A 7,419-nucleotide genomic window follows, 5' to 3' on the forward strand; every position below is an offset into this window, starting at 1 on the left:
CCCTGATGTCCAACCACAATTAAATGGATTGAGAAATTATGGTGCATTCACACAAAGGGATACTACACAGCACACAGGAGCAATGATTTTGTAAATTATTACCTAACTTGGGAGGGACTGGAGAACATTATGCTGAGTAAACTAACTCAGTCCCACAAGGATAAATATTGTACACAACATTATTATAGAATGAATATGAGGATCCAAAGGAGGGAGATGGTGAAAGCAGAGAGAGGACGATGTGCAGAGGGTGACAAGGGATTAATCATGGAGTCATACAATTTGATTGGAGAGGTGAGCAAAGTGAGAAGGTTAAAAAACAGTATTTGAATTTTGTAAATAAACTAGTATAAAAATAATGTAAGATAGAATGTATATGAATAGTTGTATGAAACACAATGTAAAAGAAAGATTGTATAAAACACAATGTATATGAATGAAAAGGAAAAAAGTGAAAATAAGATAGAGTAGTGGTTGTTGTTGTTGTTACATGCCAACGAGTCATTTGCTACTCATAGTGACCCTATGTACAAGAGCCCTAAACACCACTCTATCCTGTGCCAACCTCGCTATCTCAAACACATTCATTCCCACCACTCCAATCGCAGAATCAATCCATCTCATCGAAGGTCTTCCTCTCCTGCACCGTCACTCCACTCTCCCAAAACTCTCTCCAAGGACCAGTCCCTCCTTGCAACATGCCCAAAGTATGTCAGACGAAGCTTCAGAATCCTTGACTCCAGGGAACATTCTGGCTTCACCCTCTCCAGGACAAGCCTGTTTGTTCTCTAGCAGTCCACGGTATATTCAACACTCTTCTCCAGCACCACAACTCAAAGGCATCGATTATCTTTCTATCATCCCTATTTGCTGTCCAACTCTCCGATGGATAGCACATAATTGCAAAGACTGGATCAGGCTCACCTTAGTCTCCAGCCTGACATCATTGCACTTCAGTACTCTTGAGAGGTCCCTCACAGCTGACTTTCCCAATACAATTCGTCTCCTGATTTCCTGGCTGCTGTTACCACGAGTGTTGACTGTGAGAGCCAAGCAAACTAAAACTGTTAACTACCTCAATCTCTTCACCATCCATACTGATGCTGCCAATTGGTCCAGTGGTGAGAATCTTTGTTTTCTTGATGTTGAGCTTCAATCCATATTGAAGACTGTAGTCCTTGACCTTCTGCAGCAAGCGCTTCAGGTTCTCCTCAGTTTCAGAAAGCAGGGTTGTGTCATCTGCATAAGGCAGGTTGTTGACGATTCTTCCACCAATCCAGATGCCACATTCCTCCTCCTACAGCCCAGCTTCTCAGATGATCTGTTCTGCATACAGATTGAAAAGGTATGGAGACAAAATACATCCTTGATGGACCCCTTTCTTGATTTTGAACCATCCAGTGTCTCCCTGCTCTGTTCTAATGACTGCCTGTTGGTCCAAGTATAGGTTTCACATTAGCACAATCAAATGTTCTGGGATTCCCATTCTTCTCAGAGTCAGCCATAGCTTGTTGTGATCCACACAGTCAAAACCCTTTGCATAGTCAATGAAGCACAGACAGACATTCCTCTGGTATTCTCTGCTTTCTGCCGAGATCCATCTTACATTAGCTATAATATCCCTAGTACCACAACCTCTTCTAAATCCAGCCTGCACATCTGGCAGTTCTCTCCTGACATATTGTTCCAAATGTTTTTGGATAATTTTCAGCAGAATCTTGCATTGCATGTGATATCAGTGACATTGTTCGATAATTTCCACACTCTGTTGGGTCTCCTTTCTTTGGAATGGGAACAAATATTGACCTCTTCCATTCAGTTGGCCAGCTGGCTGTCCTCCAGATTTCCTGGCACAACTTAGGGAGCACATCCAGGGCAGTGTCTGTTTGTTGAAATAAATCAATTGGTATGCTGTCAACTCCTGGAGACTTGTTTTTTGCCAATTTCTTCATAGCAACTTGAACTTCCTCCTTCATCACCATAGGTTCTTGCTCTTACATTACTTCATGAAATTCCTCTGTGTCAGCCAATTCCTTCTGATACAGTGACTCTGTATACTCCTTCTATCTTCATTTTATACTCCTGCATCATTCAACATTCTGCCCAAACTATCTTTAAGTATTCTCACCCGTGGCTTGAATTTGTTTTTCAATTCCTTCAGCTTAAGAAATGCTGAGCGAGTACAGCCCTTGAGGTGGAATATCGCTGAGAAAGATGTTTTCCAAGAATAAAGCTTTAAAAAAGTATTTTGTCATATATGTTCATTCCACTAACAAGCACGCATAATAGTGAAGAGCACAGACATGTTGAAAACTCATATTGAACGTATATTTACCAAAGAAATAATTCTAATGGAGCTTATATTCTACCAGGAGAGAGATTCCATGAACTATTTTGAATAGAAGCAAGTGCTCTCAAGAAAAGTAAAAAAAGCATGTTATAGTGATCAAAAAGGGGGTTTCTGAGAGCATGGCATGGCATGTGAAATTACAGCCAAATACTAAACAAAATAATAATCCAGCCATAAAGAAAGCTAAAGAGAGGGAGTGATGTTTCTGGGGAAAAGCAATGGTAGATAGAAAGGTTTTACAAATAAATTTTCCAGACATTTCCTAGGGAAATGGCAGACAAGAAGGGCATGATGACATGAGCAAGGCAGGCAAGGTCAGTTCATGCAAGATCTTCAAGCACCGAGGTATTATACCACATGTGATGGGAAGATATTGGATAATTCTGTAGATGACTGGCATTACCATATTTACATGAGAAGGGGGATCCCTTTGGCTCTGGAGTAGGTAACTGATTGTGGACGACAAATGAGGAAGTAAAGAAACCAACTTAAAATCAAATGGTGTGATCCAAGACACTTAGTCTAAGTCACTGATAGAAAGACCAAAACAAGAATATATTTTTTTTCAGCTATGTTTTAATAGTGGAATGGCCTGTGCATGTCATAGAGTCAATTTAGGGATGAGGAAAAGAAAAGTAAGGACTGTCTCCTTGAACACATAGGCAGACATGTTGTTGTTCTTGTTGTTAGGTACCATTAAGTAAAGTATGAGTCATAGTGACCCTATGAAGAGCCGACATGAACCCTGCCCTATCTTGTACCATCTTCACCATCTCTAGAGTCCTTCGCTAAAGTCACAGTGCCAATCCATCTTATTGGGGGGATTTATTTTCCTTTATTGACCCCTAATATTTCCAAGCATGATATCCCTTTCTAAGGAATCACCTCAAGTTGCTATGTGTCCAAAGAGAAAAAGTGAAACTTCATCATCCTTACTTCCAAGAAGCACTCTGGCTGCTCCATTTCCAGGACATATTTGTTTGTCCTTGGGATATTCAGTACTCTTCTCCAAAACCACAACTAAAAGACACTTCAAAGACAATTCTTCTGTTATTCTTAATCATTGCCCAGCTCTCTGATGCATAGTGGATGACTAAAAAAAACCTGAGCCTGAATTAGCTTCACCTTAGTCTTCAAACTGACATCATTGTTCTTCTGCATTTTGGAGAGGTCACTGATAGGACACTTGTCCAATGCAGTACATCTCCTGATTTCCTGACTTCTGGGACCAAGAGATTGCTGATCCAACACAATTAAATAATTGACAAGTTCAATCTTTTCTCCCATATTTCATGTTTACCGTTGGTCCTATAATAAGGACCTTTGAGTGAACATGGGTTTTACAGGTATAGGATGTTCTTTGTGTTTAGAGGAAAGGATTGTTCATTAACTGACCTTTCTTTATAAGTCTCAACTTTAAGATGTCTATCAATTATTAAAAGACAATGTTGGCACCTGGCACCGCCGGAACCTGGTGCTGCTGGGGAGGAGAGCTGGAATTTGAATCCCAGCCAAAAGACACCACCCAAGCCACTGTGAAATCCAGCCACCAGGAGCAAGGAGGGAACAACTGCCTGCCACTATGTGATGCCTACTGGCCACCACAGAACCCCAGAGAAGCGACCACCTCTGACCACTGTGTGACCCCAGAGGAGTGGCTGCCCGCCACTGCCTGACCACTCTGTGGCCCACCAATGCATGACCCCACCATGCAGAGTGCCACGCATAAAACTCCAGCAGCACCCAAGCCCTGTTCCCTGCCTCCTGGTGGTAGTGTCTCAGCCCTATGCTCCCACACCCCACCCACAGCTCCTTCCTTCTTCCCCCTCCCCCTGCATCCTTTACAGCTCCACAACCAGGCACCTCAGCTTCCACCACAGCCTTGTGACCCCAGGGCACCATCTCAGATCCATCTATCACCCAGAGCCACCAGCCAAGCTACTGTGGAACTAATCTGGCAGGAAAAGGCCGGTAGGATCCTGAATGGGTTTTTTGGGGCACTGCCAATTACTTGGGAGAGCCCCAAAGGGCATGCCCACTGGTGGGGAATTTGGCCAAGCTCTCTTGGGCCACACTGACTGCCCACAAATGAGCCAGCCACTGATCATCTCTCTGAACAATTGTGAACTCTGCAGATCAGCCAGAGGCTATTGGGTCAGTGGGAATTTGGCTTTGACTCTTCGGGTCCTGTTAGATGCAGGAACCTGCTTGGACAGGGGCTGCTGAGTGAGGGCACCTATGTAAGTGCCACCAGGCAGGGACCACTAAGTGAAAACCACTGGGTGGGAAATGGACAGCAGAAATTTAATAGGGACTCCAATTGTGAGCAAACCCAGACAGCTGAGGTTCAAGTGAAGTCCCCCAAGTGTTTGACCTGCCCTTGCGATCACTCCAACCCTGTGACTGCCTCACCCCATTTGGCTCCACACCAGTGCCTACACATCTGGGCTATCAACTTGCCTTTAATCGGGATCACGTTGACCTGTCTTACCAACCACAGATTGCCCTCACAGGCTCTCAACTGACATTTCTCTGAAGTCAGAAGTTCAGAGTAATGCACAAGTGGGGTAGCTGCCCAACTGATCTCTAGAGCATTGTCTTCAGATCAAGAACATATCAATGTCTCGAAGAAAGCAAGCTATCCCAAACAATACACAAGAGCAAAGCAAAATGTCACTCCCGTAGGCTGACACAGTATCAGTGGATTTCCTGAAGCCAGAAAGCCTGATGGAACTTTCTGACACAGAACTTAAAAGAGGAGTGATTGAATATATTCAATGGGTGAAAGACAAACTTGATGAATTACAGGATACTTCAAGCAAAAACCAGGAGGAGCTCAAAAAAAAAAAGGCAAAACATTGCAGAGAAAACAAATGAGGCATTAGCAGCAGTGGAAAGACAAGAATCCTATTCAAAATATAAAGTCCAATGTTTCAGAGGCTGTCAACATGATGGAGGACACATGAGCAGAGTTGATGAGATAGAACACAGAACCAGTGAAATTGAAGACAGAATTGTCACCACTGATCTGCTAGAGCAAAAAGCAGACTCAAAAAAGAAGGAAAAAGAAGAAAACCTAAGAATAAAATGGGACACAATCAAGAGAAATAACACACACATCAACGGAATCCTAGAAAAGGAAGAAGCAAGTAAAGATGCTGAAAAAGTTGTGGAAGAATTACTAGAGGAAAACTTCCCAGGCATAATGAAGAATGAAAGAATATGTATTCAGGAAGCTCAGTGAACACCATATAGATTAGACCCCAAAAGAAAAACATCAAGGCATATCATAGTTAAATTTGCCAGAACCAGAGATAAGGAAAGAATCCTAAAAGCATCAAGGAAGAAACAAAGAATAACCTATAAGGGAGAACAGATAAGATTAAGTGCTGATTTCTCAGCGGAAACCATGCAAGCAAGAAGAGAGTGGAAGGACATATATCAAACACTCAAAAACACAACTGTCAACCAAGAATACTGTACCCAACAAAGTTATCCATCAAATATGAAGGAAAGATCAAGATATTCCCGGAAAAGCAGAACCTAAGAGAGTTTGTAAAAACAAGACCAGCATTGCAAGAAAGACTCAGTCCTTTTTACAGACATACCACAGAAAGCTGCATGGTCCAAAGTAACTAGCAACAACACCAAAAAGAACTCCACACAATGATAGCAATAAAACCTAGCCTCTCAATAGTCACACTGAATGTGCATGGTTTAAATGCATCACTGAAGAGAAAAAGAGTAGCAGACTGAATAAAAAACCAGACACACCTGAAAAATGAAGATGAAGATAGGCTAAAAATAAAAGGGTGGGGGGAAATATACCAAGCAAATGGGCAACCAGAAAAAAGCAACATTGCTATAGTGATCTCTAATAAAATAAATGTCTATGTAAAAGCCATCACAAAGGACAAGGAAGGTCACGACATAATGCTGAAAGGGTCAATAGAACAAGAGGACATAAAAATAATAAATATCTATGCACCAAATAAAAAACCAGCAAAATACATAAAACAAACATTACCAAAACTGAAAAAGGAAATAGACAACACTACTATAGTGCTTGGAGGCTTCAATGCACCCCTCTCATGAAAAGATAAAACTACCAGAAAGAAACTCAACAGAGATACTGAAGAATTAAACCACACAATAAAGCAACTTGACCTCATAGATATTTATAGGCTAATGTACCCCCCAAAAGCACTGTATACCTTCTTCTCCAATGTCCATGGAATGTTCTCCAGAATAGATCACATTCTAGGTCACAAGCCAAGCATCAATAAATTAAAAAACATAGAGATAATACAAAGCATCTTTTCAGACCATAATGCTACAAAATTAGAACTTACTAATAGGATGATAAAAGAGAAAAAAACCATACATTTGGAAGCTGAACAACACCGTGTTTGAGCATGACTGGGTACTAGAAGAAATAAAAAATGAAGTTAAAAATTTTTTGAAACAAATGACAATAAAATCACCACTCGCCAAAACCTCTGGGAAAGAGCCAAAGCAGTAATCAGAGGTCAATTTATAGCAATAAGTAAACACATCAAAAGACAAGAAAAATAGACTATTGACTCTCTAACCCAATATCTCCAGCAAATTGAAAGGGAACCGCAAGAAAACCCGACACTCTCTAAAAAAACTGAAATTACAAAACTTAGAGAGGAAATAAATGAAATAGAAAACAGAAAAACAATTGAAACTATCAACAAAACTAGGAGTTAGTTCTTTGAAAAGCTCAACAAAATTGATAAACCACTAGCAAAACTCACAAAAGCAAAGAAGAAAGCACAAATAATCCAAATAAGAGATGAATCAGGAAACATCACAACAGAACCAAATAAAACAAAAAAGTTAACATCAGAGTATTATGAAAAACTATACTCAAACAAATATGAAAACCTAGGGGAAATGGACAAATATTTAGAAAAACACAACCTACCTAAACTGACACAAACCGAAATTGAACATCTGAACAGACCCATTACAAAAGAAGAAATTGAAAAGGTAATGGATGAATGGAATTCCAAAATCTCTGTAAATGTTCATTGAAATAAAAA

This window comes from Elephantulus edwardii, unplaced genomic scaffold (genome assembly GCF_000299155.1).
Source record: "Elephantulus edwardii isolate Elephantulus edwardi_28Jun2011 unplaced genomic scaffold, EleEdw1.0 scaffold00108, whole genome shotgun sequence".
In the NCBI taxonomy this organism is placed as follows: Eukaryota; Metazoa; Chordata; class Mammalia; order Macroscelidea; family Macroscelididae; genus Elephantulus; species Elephantulus edwardii.